Raw genomic sequence first — 13,714 nt, 5'->3', positions numbered from 1 at the left:
TTTTGGAAATGGAATTGTTGAACCTGGTGTCTTGGAGATTATGTTGACCATTCACTGGGGGGAATTGGGCAGGTAGGGGAGGAATATGTGGAGAGAAGGGTCCTGCCTGTCAAATTGGTTCAGATTGTCTAGCCGTTGTTCTCTAGGTCTATTTCAGTTAATATTTCTGGGTCTTAAAGAAGAAATCCTAATGCCTCCAAATAGCTTAGAAGCAGCAAAATTATCCCAATATTAATGTTTTTATGAAAAACTATTTTCTGGAAGTAAACATTCTTTAATTTACCTCTTGGAATCAGGTGTAATCTTAAAAGTAGTTGCAGAAATGTTGAAGAGGAAGAAGAGGGAGGCTCAGGGGAAGGAATATTTCCTAGTGTGCCCAAAACTGAAAGACAATTTTAGATTATAACCATAGGTCTATATGTGCATTTTGGTAAGATAGTAACTTTTTTATTTGTTCTAATTAGTTCTATATGTTCAGGGTGAGAGAGAGGGATTTAATTTCATTTGCTGCATATGGATTTCCAATTTTCCCTGCACCATTTGTTGAATAGAGTACCTTTTCTCCAATGCATGTTTTTGGCACCTTTGTCTAGTTTGAGATAATTGTATTTATATGGATTTGTCTCTGTGTCTTCTGTCCTGTACCACTGGTCTATCTGTCTGTTTTGGTGTCAATACCATGCTGTTTTTATTACTATGGCTCTGTAATATAATTTAAGGTCTTATATTGTGATGTCTCCTGCTTCACTCTTCTTGTTAAGGATTTCTTTGGCTATTCTGGGTCTCCTATTTTTTCAAATGAGTTTCATAATTGCTTTCTCTATTTCTATGAGTAAAGATATTGGGATTTAAATGGGAATTGCATTGAATCTGTGTAGTGCTTTTTATAGTATGACATTTTGACAATATTAATTCTGCCTATTCAAGAACATGGGAGACCATTCCATCTTCTAAGGTTTTCTTTAATTTCTTTCTTTAGTGTTCTGTAGTTTTCATTGTAGAGGTCTTTCACCTCTTTTATGAGATTGAGTCCCAAATATTTTATTATTTTTTGAAGTCTTTGTGAATGGAGTGAATGGAGAAATTTCCTAATTTCTCTTTCAGAGTGTTCAACACTTATGAATAGAAATGCATTAGACTTATGCACATTGATTTTATATCCTGCTACTTTGCTGAATTCATTTATTAGTTCTAGAATTTTCTGGTAGAAACTTTTTTGATTGTCTAAATATAGAATCATATTGTATTATCCATGTATCATTCACTAGCATAGTCTCCAGGTGTTGCAGTAGCTTTAATTTTTTATTCTTATCATTGAGTTCTAGTTTCATTCCATTATGATCTGATAGAATACAGGGTAGTATCTTTTATTGTTATTATTTTTCATGTATTTGCTAAGAGTTGCTTTGTGGCATCATGTACGGTCTATTTTAGAAAAGGATTTTGTGCTGCTGAGAAAACAGTATATTGACTGGATAAGGGATGAAATACTCTATATATCTGTTAAGTCCAAGATATTGATTGTATTATTGAGTTCTATAGTGTCTTTGTTTTTGTTTGAAAGACCTATCCAAGAGCGAGAGATTTGGGTTAATGTCACCCAGTTTTATTGTGTCATGGTTTATTTGATTCCTGAGATCCCGAAGGGCTTGTTTGATGTATGTTTATGCTCCATTGTTTGGGGCATAAATATTTATGACTGTTAAGTCTTGTTGATGTATGATTCCCTTAAGCAGTTTGAAATGTCCTTCTTTATCCCTTTGATTGACTTTGGCTTGAACTACACTGTCTGATATGAGAATGGGAACCTCTGCTTTTTTATGGAGTTCATGTGAGTGATATGATTTTTCTAATCTGTTCACTTTCAGTGTGTGGATGTCATTTTCTATGAGATGAGTTTCTTGAAGACAGCATATTGTTGGATCTTTTTTTAAAATTCAAAGTGCCAGTCTCTGCTTTTTTATTAGTTTAAACCATTAACATTCAGGGTTATTATTGAGATATATTTTGTATTCCCAGTCATTTTCATTTATTTTTGGTTTTTAAGTTGACTTGTTAACTCCTTTGATTGGCTTTTCCTTTAGTGTAGTTCCTACCTTTTTTGGTTTTAATTGTTGTTTTTATTCCTCCTCATGGAATATTTTGCAGAGAATGTTCTGTAATGCAGACTTTCTACTTGTAAATTCTTTTAACTTTTGTTTATCATGGAACGTTTTTACATCATCATAATCTGAATCTTAATTTTGCAGAATATAATATTCTTGGTTGGCATCCATTATCTTTCAGAACTTGGTATATGTTGTTCCGGTACCTCCTAGTTTTGAGGGTCTGGGTTGAGAAATCTGCTGATATCCAAACTGGTTTCCCCTTATATGTAAACTGATATTTTTCTCTTGTGGCCTTTAAAATTCTATCTTCATTTTATATCCTAGGAATTTTCATTATAATGTTCTTTGGTGTGGATCTGTTGTAATTTTGTGCATTTGGTGTCCTATAAGCCTCTTGTATTTGATTTTCCATTTCATTCTTTAGATTTGGGGAAATTTTCTGATATTATTTCTTTGAAAAGATTGTGTAGTCCTTTGGTTTGTGTCTGTACCAATAATTCTTAAATTTGCCTTTCCATGTTATCCTCTATTTCTTGGAGGTTCTGTTCATGATTTCTTACCATCTTTTCTGTGTGCTCAACTTTTATTTTCAACTTTTATTTTTATATATTTTTGTCTTAATCATCTGGGGTTCTGACTTCCAAATGATCAAGTCTGTTGGTGATGATTTCTATTGAATTTTGATTTGGTATATTGTTTTCTTCATTTCAAGGATTTATGTTTGTTTTGTTTTATTTTGTTTCAAAATTTCTATCTCTTTATCGAAGTAATCGTCTGCTTCCTGCATTTGGTCTCTTAGCTCTTTACTGACGTGATCCTTTGTTGCCTACATTTTCTCTCTTATATCATCCTTTTCTTTGCAGATAATTTAATATATACATTCTGAACTCCTTCTCTCACATTTCTTCTACTGTACTGTCATTGAGTTCTTTCATTGTACCATTGTGGCTTGTTTAGGGCACTTTCTTTCCTTGTTGTTTCATGTTTGCATTTCTTTCCCCCTAACATTGCAGATCCAAGGTTTTATAGTTTCTACCCTATAGATTTATGGGGTCCCTGAAGGTTTCCAATACCCTTCAGGGATGATCAATATTAATAGCACTCAGTGCAACCAACCTGCAGCTTTAATTTATCCTCTATTATGATGTTTATAGTTTTGTCACAGTAAACAGAAATGATGTTTGATCATTATCTATAGTATAAACAGTAGATTTGCAATAGTTTTCACAGTTACTAATGATGGACTAAGAGTGAAGGGGTATAGGATGTGATATTTATGAGGTGCGTATACAGAGGAAGAGTACACACAGGAAGAGTGGAAGTGGAATCAATAGATGTTGGTTGTTCGCAGGAGAGAAGATGGACTCTCAGCTGTAACCAAGCCAGTAGGGACCTTGGAAATGGTCTTCCATGTCCTGACTGTTGTCCCTAGATTGAAACATCCATGTCCCTTGTTGGAAGAGGCAGCAGCGTCAAACCTGTACGTACCTTGGTGTTGGACTTCCAGGTTCCAGGCAGTGTCCTATGATGGAATCTACCCCAACTAAAGATGATGCTGGTGGCAGCAGAGGTAGCCCAAGATGGCAGCAGAGGTGACCTAAGATGGAGGCAACTGCTTTCAGAGTTGGGGCTGTGAGGGTGAGTCCTGTGGTGGCGTTGGGCATTCTGTTCAGATATGCAGCTCTGTTGTGGCTGTCAGTTGCCTCCAGGCCCTGTCTGCTGTCCTAAGGTGGAGGCTACCATGTGGGGAGAGGCTATGGCAGTGGTTGCAATGTCCCAAGATGAAGGCTGGCCTAGGGAGCCAGACACTCTCCTCCTTGTGGAGGTGGGTGAGAGGGTGTCACTCTCCTCTGCATGTGTGGGCCCCTTCACCAGTAGTTATGTATTTTGTGCATAAATTTCATTAACTCTCCCAACAGCTACACATTATAGATGTCCTGAGGTGACTGTATATGGAAAAAGTAAAGTCAGTAAATAAGCAAACTTGTAAATACCTGTAATAACTGGACCCAGAATTGTTACACCACCTATGATCAGTGTGCATCAGATTTATTCATTAAGCTGGCAGTGGAGAGGTGAAGTTAGCATAATTAAGTAATTCAGTGGGAACATATCATTTTGTTATTTTACTTTATTAGTTGTACATAGACAAGATACCTTCATTTTATTTTTTTATTTTTATGTGGTGCTGAGGATGCTAGGCTAGCACTCCACCCCACCACTGAGCCACAACCCCAACCCTGTTATTATTTAGTAGTAAAGATCTGATAATGAACTCAGAAAACTAATCCTCTGTATTCTGTTGCTTTAGATCTCTTAAATGGAGCATTAAAAGAATTCAGTGTTTTAAATGTAACTCTGCCAATAGTTCTATCCAGGTCTGTTGCCATTAAGTCTTCAGTGAAATTTTAGTCCCCAAGAATGACAGGATTATAATTTTTCCTAACAGATTCAATTTGTGTAGTATGTGTTTGGTTAACAAAATATCCAGGTAGCTTAGTGATTTTTGAGTTGGTGAATATTTGTGATGTGTAGAAAAGACTCCACAATAGACTCCATGCAACAAAAGTAGAAGATTCAGCACCCAGAACATGTTCAACTGGACTCTTTATGACCATGGATGAATTTGTTCTTTGCTTCTTGTCTTTGTTTCCAGTTATGCACATTGTAGCTTTCTGTAGAAAAAGTTATTTTGGATATCTGAAACAAGAACAAACACATACATTTAAATGTTGTTTTAATAAGCACAAAGAAAAAACAAAAACAAAAACAAAACCTCCAAAGTTCTTCAAATTGCAAAAAGGTTAACTGTATTATGATGCACCTAATAATGAAATATTACATATATGAAATATAAGGCTTTAGCAAACTTTTTAATAAAATGGACAATACATATGGAATATACATATATATATATGTGTGTTTATAGTTTAATATGTTTATATGTATACATATCTGCAATTACATAGAGAGGGAGAGAAATGGGATTCTAGAAAAAAAGCTAATGATGTGTCCATAATATGTATGTTCTTCACATTTTTATTTCTTTGAAAAGTGGAAGAATTTTTCAATCAATGCAATTTCATAATCACTGCCAGCTAGTAGGATTCATGACATACATGTGTGAAAATCTTCCTTAGAACCTTCTGGTAAAGCCACAAAGCCATCAGCATCAAAGATGCTTAAATTTATGATAAGTCTTAGTGAGTTATTAGATCAAAGGTAAGTTTTTTTTCATACTTTTCTCAGGTTTTTCAATTTGCATGATCTTGATAAAGAGAAAAATTTTAAAAACTATAGAAAAATAGAACATACCAGGAAATGTATTTCACTAATACAAAAATATAAAGTTTCTTTAAAAGATTTTTAAAAAGTCATTTTAACTGTCTTTACAACAAAGTTTGGCACACAAATACAAGAGTATATAGATTTTGGAAAGTTGAAAAGTAAGATATCTTTTCCCATTTTATGTTGGTGTAACAAAATACTTGAGTCTGGGTACTTCATAAAGAAAACAGGTTTGTTTAGCTCAAAGTTCTGGGGATTCAATAGCATGGCATCTTTTTGGCTCTATTGAGGGCTTCATGATGGATATCACTGTAATTGTTGGAACACATGTAAAAGAAATCACATGAAAAAACAGAAGTAGGAGACCAAGCTGAGACAGTCACTTTATAACAACCCATCCAGGAAAACTAATCTGGTTTTATGAGCTAATATTACTCCTTTCAAATGGGCAGGTCCCATCACATAATTACTTTTCATTAGGCCCTGCCTCATATTCATGATGAGTGTAAGATTTCTTTGACTAACTCAAGACTATGATACCCTTCTTCTACGTTCATTTCTACAAGTTTCATAGTTTTAAGTTTTGAATTTACATCTTTGTATTTTTGTATATGGGATAATGAATTTTATCATTTTTATTATTATTATTATTATTATTATTATTATTATGTCCTTGGGAGTATTTAATTTTCCAGAGTATTTTTGTTGAAATAAATTGATCATAATTATACAATTTATTCTTGGACATTCAATCTTATTCCATTGATTTATTTGACTGTATGGTGCTAATACCTAGTATTGATTACTATGGAAATATATGTAACTTCTGCTGTATGCTCACTCTATCATTGTATTTTGGGAGAAAGTAATTTGCTTTTTTAATTGTGTTTTACAGATTCAAAAGCAGAGGAGATGTGTGTGTCAGGATGGCTTATAACTAGATCCTGCATATTTAGGGCTTACCATCATCCACAATCACTGTGATGGTTAGCTCTCTATTCCTGTGACCAAAATAACTGACAGGCACAACTTGAGGGAGGAATGGTCTAATTTGACTCTTGGTTTCAGAGGATTTGGTGCAGGGTTTGTTAGCTCCATTCCTTTGGTCCTGAGGTAAGACAGATCATCGTGATGGAAATGTGAGGTAGAGAAGTTTCTCAGCTCATGGAAAGTAGAGAGACAGGAAGGGGCCAGGAACAGACATAGGCTCAAAGGCCATGCCCTCAGTGATCTGCTTTCTCCAGCTGTGCCTCACCTACCTATCATTTTCACCATTAAGTCTATTTGAATTAATAATTCATTAAATGGATTAATCCACCAATGTGGTCATAGAACTCATAATCCAATCATTGCTTAAAAACCGTACCTCTGAGCCTTGCAAACCTAAGGACCATGCTTTAACATATAAGCTTTTATAGAGACATTCTATATCCAAACCATCACAATCACTTATGCTAATTTCTTTAATAAAAACCTCTTTTTATATATGTATACATTCCATTAGTTCTGTTTCTGAGGACAACACATTTAGCACATTGTTCTTCAGCTATACAATGATTTACAAATAGTTAAATATAGAAATTCTGCTACTATATAGCTCCTTTCCTCTGCTACTTTGATGGGTTATTACTAGTATGCATATTATATCCATAAATATTAGACACTCATTTTTGTAATTATTACTTTGTAAGATTTTTAGCTTTTAAAGAAACAGAAAATCAAAGAAAGCAAGTATACATTTATAGATTTAGTTGTATTATTCTTATATATATCATTGATGATTTTCTTTTATCCTTTCCCATTTGATATACTGTTTTTTGTTGTGTATTTCTTTGTTTAATTTTGTACTGGAAATTTAATTGGGGATCTGTGGATGTTAGGTGAGTGCTTTACCACTGAGCTACTTCTCTGGTCCTTTGAGTTACTACCTGTTGTCACTTTTTTACCTGATATACTTTTATCTCCTCAATCTTCTCTTGTGCTATTGTTGTAAAATAACTTGTCTCTATATTTTATAAGACAAACATTATATTTATACACATATTGTTTTATGTAATTGTACCTTATGCCACTTGAAAGGAGAGAGAAGATACATGCAATTTTTTTGTCTTTTTAATTACTTGGATAATTTCCTTTACCGATGTTGTTTGTTTGTATGGATTTGAATTGCTGTTATGCCACTCTCTTTCAGTCTAAGCTTTTATGTAATTCTTATAAGTCAAGTTGAGTAGCAACTAATCCTTTTCAATTTTTATTTACTTAGAAATATCATTTTGTATTTATTTGAGAAATATAGTTTTATAGGATATATTTGTTGACAGTTTATAGTATCCTTTTTTTTACATCCAGAATTTAAGTACATCATTCCATTGTCTTTTTTACATCCATTGGTTAAGATAAGAAGTCAACTGCCCATCTTTGAGTTTCTCACATGATGAATGCTTTTTTCTCAACTGTTTTCAAGACTTTTGCATCCATCAATATTTTGACTATTATGTGTGTGAGTGTGGATCTCTGTGCTAGTATTCTACTTGAAATTTGTTGAATTATAAGGTTGTATAATTTAGTGATCTTTCATTTGTGATTAGTTGTTGTTCACATTTCTTCATATGTTTTTTTTTCTATTTCTTCCTTCTCTTCTTTTGAGACATTATTATGTGGTACCTTAATAGGTATGATGGTGTCTCATGTGTCTCTGAGATTCTTTCTCCTCATAGATTTCTCTTCTTTCTGCTTTCAGATTGTATAGTCTCTATTGATCTGTGTCCAAATTAATCAATTCATTTTTTTCCTCCAGTGATGTCTCTAATCATATTTTACCTTTGGTTTAGCTCTCTATTCAAGTGTCACCAATGAGTCTAATCCTTTCCTTTTTATCACATATTTTCCATTATGTATAAAATATAATGTTTTTATTGCCAGAAATAATTCAACTCATATGTGATCCATTCTTAAAAGGTCTTTTAATTTAAGTGTTTATACTATTTATGTAGTCAACATTATAATTTATATTATTTTATTTTATTTATTTATTTGGAGCAGTACTGGGGATTGAACTCAGAGGCACATGACCACTAAGTCACATCCCCAGCCCTACTTTTTATTTTATTTAGAGACAGGGTCTCACCGAGTTGCTTTGTGTCTTGCTTCTGCTGAGGCTGGCTTTGAACTCATGATCCTCCTGTCTCAGCCTCCCAAGCCTCTGGGGTCACAGGCTTATGCCTGACTATTTATTATTTTAAATACAATATCATGGCTGTTGTTTTACATTGATACTATTTGTATGTATTTTGTTATTATATTTTCTCTTCATTCTTCTTGTTCAATAAAATTTTCATTTTATACAATTCCATTTTGTTTTCATTGTTTTAGGCACCTCTTTTTTTCAATCAATTGAACTAGATTATATGCATTTTTAATATATCACTATTTATATTCAGATAATATTATTCCACTTTGTGTCCAACATATGTGCCTTAGGATGTTGCATTCCCATTTTCTCACTTGTAATTTCTACTACTTTGAATAATCTTCTCCAAAAATTCATCTACATCCAGAACCTACCTGTATGTCTTTATGTTGAAATAGAATCTTTGCAGATGTAATCAAGTTAATATAAGGTCATGATGGATTAGGCTGGCCTCTAAACACAAAAGAATGGTTATTGTTATCAGAAGAGGAAAATCTTGTCACATATGCATTCAAACGTGTAGAAGGAGGTTAAAAATAGGAAGATGGAAAGCAGAATTTGTGGTATAAGACAGAATGCCATGGATTTCTGGCAACCACAGAATCTGAGAGATAAGAAACAGATTCTCTTCTAGGGGCTTTAGAGAAAGTATGACCCTGCTGAATCTTAGATTTCATATTTCTTTCCTTCAGAGCTGTGAGTGAATAAATATCTGTTGTTCTAAGCTACAAAATTTCTAGTCATATGCTATAGAAACCCTAGAAACTAATATGTATTTTTTATATAAAGGTTCATTTTTACTTTTATGCTTGCTTTGCATTCCACAAATACAATGTTATTATTTGTTTAAAATAAAATACTTAGACAATTATCTATAATACAAAGACAAAAAAAATACATGTATATGTATACAAATAGTACCTATTTTTTAGGTTCTTTGTATCATTATGTAGGTCAAACTTTTCGAATTCTTTGGTTTTCTTTTATTCCTGTATGAAAATATCTTTTGTAATATCTCAAAGTGTAGGTTTTTGGGTGAACAATGAATTCAAGATTTTATGCCCCCAAATCTTTATTGTTCTTAAATTTTGAGAGATATTTTAGTGAATATAGAAAAAACAGTTTCTATATAGATTGTTTCTCTCAGCACTTTAAAATTATTTTCTCTCTTTTTCTGCAGGATTTGTCAAGATGTTCTTTGTATATACTTCTCTGAATCCATTAAAGACTCAAAGGAATCCTTATGAATATTTTGGACTCTTTTCCTTTCTCCTCTTCTCTGGAACTCTTCATTGTAATATCTTTACCTCAATTTCTACCATTTGGTCTTGAATCATTGAGACTTACTTGGTCTGTTGAAATGCTCTTTCCTTTGTAAAAAATTATATTTGTTCTTTGTATATATACATGACAATAGAGTGTATTTTGGCATGTTATACATACATGCGGTGTAACTTATTCTAATGAGGATTCCACTCTTGAGGTTGTACATGATGTTTCACTAGTGGTGTAAGTTTGACTGATATTTAGTGTAAGAAATTGGAGAAGTAAACTGAAGCACATGTGCTGAGATTTGTCTACAGTTTTAACTTATCAAGAGGATATGCTTAAAAAAACAAATGTATCTTGTAGACACAATAATTGTTTATAGAATTTTAAAGTGGTTTCAATGTTTCTCAATGACATAAAAAATCTCTGTGATATTGAGAAGTAAAATTGATCAAACATTTTAAATCTTTATATGAAAATACCACAATGAAACCTACTATTCTGTATATTTAACATGCAACCGATAAAAAAGTATAATCTGCAATTCCTTTTGCACTTAACATTCTGAAAAATTTTGTCATAAAAAATAAATAAAAATTACTAAATATTATGTAATTAACAAGAAATTATATTTCCATAATCAAACACCATAATGGATTAGAGCAGTCATATTCATTAATCAGCAGATGGACAATTGTGGGTCCACAAGTCTAACAAGAAATTTTCCATTTCAGTGCATTTACATTGAACTGGTGGTACAAAACCTATATTAGGTAAAACTGAAGGTACATTAGAATGAATCAAAGCAGTTCCACCAAACTATATGTAGTCAATCTTTTCTTCATTGCCATACACTTGAAATGAAATTAAAAATTCTAGTTCTTGTAAGATTTCCCTAGATGATGCATTACATATTATTGATCTGTTAGATAAATAACTGTGATTTGTGCACTTTTAATATTCTGGGTAATGAAATAGAAAACATGCATAAAACACTTAATCTTCTCACAACCTACAATGGTTATCTCAAGGCACAGCATTTTTGGAATACTTTGAGTTGCTAGTAGGACTAGTCATTTTTTAAAGTAATTTATTTATTTTGATTCATTGTAAACAAATGGGGTACAACTTGTTTCTCTGGTTCTACATAGAGTCATACCATTTGTGTAATCATACATGTACATAGAGTAATGATGTTTGTTTCATTCTGTTATTTTTCCTTCTCCCCACCCCTCCCACCCCTCATTTTCCTCTATACAGTCCCTTGTTCTACCATTCTTGCCTCCCTCCCACCCCCCATTATGGATCATCATCCGCTTATCAGAGAGATCATTCAGTTTTTGGGTTTTGGGGATTGGCTTATCTCACTTAACATGATATTCTCCAATTTCATCCATTTACCTGCAAATGCCATGATTTTAATCTTCTTTATGGCTGAGTAATATTTCATTGTATGTGTGTGTGTGTGTGTGTATATATATATCACAGTTTCTTTTTCCATTCATCAATTGAAGGACATCTAGGTTGTTTCCACAATCTGGCTATTGTGAATTGCACAGATATGAACATTGGTGTGGCTGTATCACTGTAGTATGCTGATTTTAAGTCCTTTGGGTATAAGCCAAGGAGTGGGATAGCTGGGTCAAATGGAGGGTCCATTCCAAGTTTTCTAAGGAATCTCCACACTGCTTTCCACAGTGGCTGCACTAATTCGTATCGGCACCAGCAATGTATGAGTGTACCTTTTTCCCCACATACTCCCCAACACCTTTTGTCTCTTGTATTCTTGATAATCGCCATTCTAATTGGGGTGAGATGAAATCTCAGGGTAGTTTTGATTTGCATTTCTCTTATTACTAGAGATGTTGAACATTTTTTCTTTTTTTTTAAATTTTATTGTAAACAAATGGGATACATGTTGTTTCTCTGTTTGTACATGGCTTAAAGGCATACCATTTGTATAATCATAAATTTACATAGAGTAATGTTGTTTGGTTCATTTGTTATTTTTTCCCTTCCCCCCACCCCCACCCCTCTTTTCCCTCTATACAGTGCTTCCTTCCTCCATACTTGCCCCCCTCCATAACCCTAACTCTAACCCTAACACTAACCCTTCCCTCCCCCCATTATGAGTCATCATCCACTTATTAGCGATATCATTCGTCCTTTGGCTTTTTGAGATTGGCTTATCTCACTTAGCATGATATTCTCCAATTTCATCCATTTGCCTGCAAATGCCATAATTTTATCATTCTTTATGGCTCAGTAATATTCCATTGTATATATATACCACGGTTTCTTTATCCATTCATCAATTGAAGGGCATCTAGGTTGGTTCCACAGTCTGGCTATTGTGAATTGAGCAGCTATGAACATTGATGTGGCTGTATCTCTGTAGTATGCTGATTTTAAGTCCTTTGGGTATAAGCCAAGGAGTGGGATAGCTGGGTCAAATGGAGGGTCCAGTCCAAGTTTTCTAAGGAATCTCCACACTGCTTTCCACAGTGGCTGCACTAATTCGTATCGGCACCAGCAATGTATGAGTGTACCTTTTTCCCCACATACTCCCCAACACCTTTTGTCTCTTGTATTCTTGATAATCGCCATTCTAATTGGGGTGAGATGAAATCTCAGGGTAGTTTTGATTTGCATTTCTCTTATTACTAGAGATGTTGAACATTTTTTCTTTTTTTTTAAATTTTATTGTAAACAAATGGGATACATGTTGTTTCTCTGTTTGTACATGGCTTAAAGGCATACCATTTGTATAATCATAAATTTACATAGAGTAATGTTGTTTGGTTCATTTGTTATTTTTTTCCCTTCCCCCCACCCCCACCCCTCTTTTCCCTCTATACAGTGCTTCCTTCCTCCATACTTGCCCCCCTCCATAACCCTAACTCTAACCCTAACACTAACCCTTCCCTCCCCCCATTATGAGTCATCATCCACTTATTAGCGATATCATTCGTCCTTTGGCTTTTTGAGATTGGCTTATCTCACTTAGCATGATATTCTCCAATTTCATCCATTTGCCTGCAAATGCCATAATTTTATCATTCTTTATGGCTCAGTAATATTCCATTGTATATATATACCACGGTTTCTTTATCCATTCATCAATTGAAGGGCATCTAGGTTGGTTCCACAGTCTGGCTATTGTGAATTGAGCAGCTATGAACATTGATGTGGCTGTATCTCTGTAGTATGCTGATTTTAAGTCCTTTGGGTATAGGCCAAGGAGTGGGATAGCTGGGTCAAATGGAGGGTCCAGTCCAAGTTTTCTAAGGAATCTCCACACTGCTTTCCAGAGTGGCTGCACTAATTTGCAGCCCCACCAGCAATGTATGAGTGTACCTTTCTCCCCACATCCTCGCCAACACCTGTTGTTGCTCCTATTCTTGATAATCGCCATTCTAATTGCGGTGAGATGGAATATTAGGGTGGTTTTGATTTGCATTTCTCTTATTACTAGAGATGTTGAAAACATTTTTCAATATGTTTGTTGATTGCTTGTAGATCATCTTCTGTGAAGTGTCTATTAATTTCCTTAGCCCATTTGTCGACTGGATTATTTGAATTCTTGGAGTAGAGTTTTTTGAGTTCTTTATAGATTCTGGAGATTAGTGCTCTATCTGAAGTATGATTGGCAAAGATATTCTCCCACTCTGTAGGCTCTTTCTTCACATTACTGATAGTTTCCTTTGCTGAGAGAAAGCTTTTTAGTTTGAATCTATCCCAGTTATTGATTCCTGCTTTTATTTCTTGTGCTATGGGAGTCCTGTTAATGAAGTCTGGTCCTAAGTCCACATGTTGAAGATCTGGACCTACTTTTTCTTCTATAATCTGCAGGGTATCT

This window comes from Sciurus vulgaris (assembly GCF_902686455.1).
Source record: "Sciurus vulgaris genome assembly, chromosome: 9".
In the NCBI taxonomy this organism is placed as follows: domain Eukaryota; kingdom Metazoa; phylum Chordata; class Mammalia; order Rodentia; family Sciuridae; genus Sciurus; species Sciurus vulgaris.
This window is presented reverse-complemented; position numbering follows the sequence as displayed.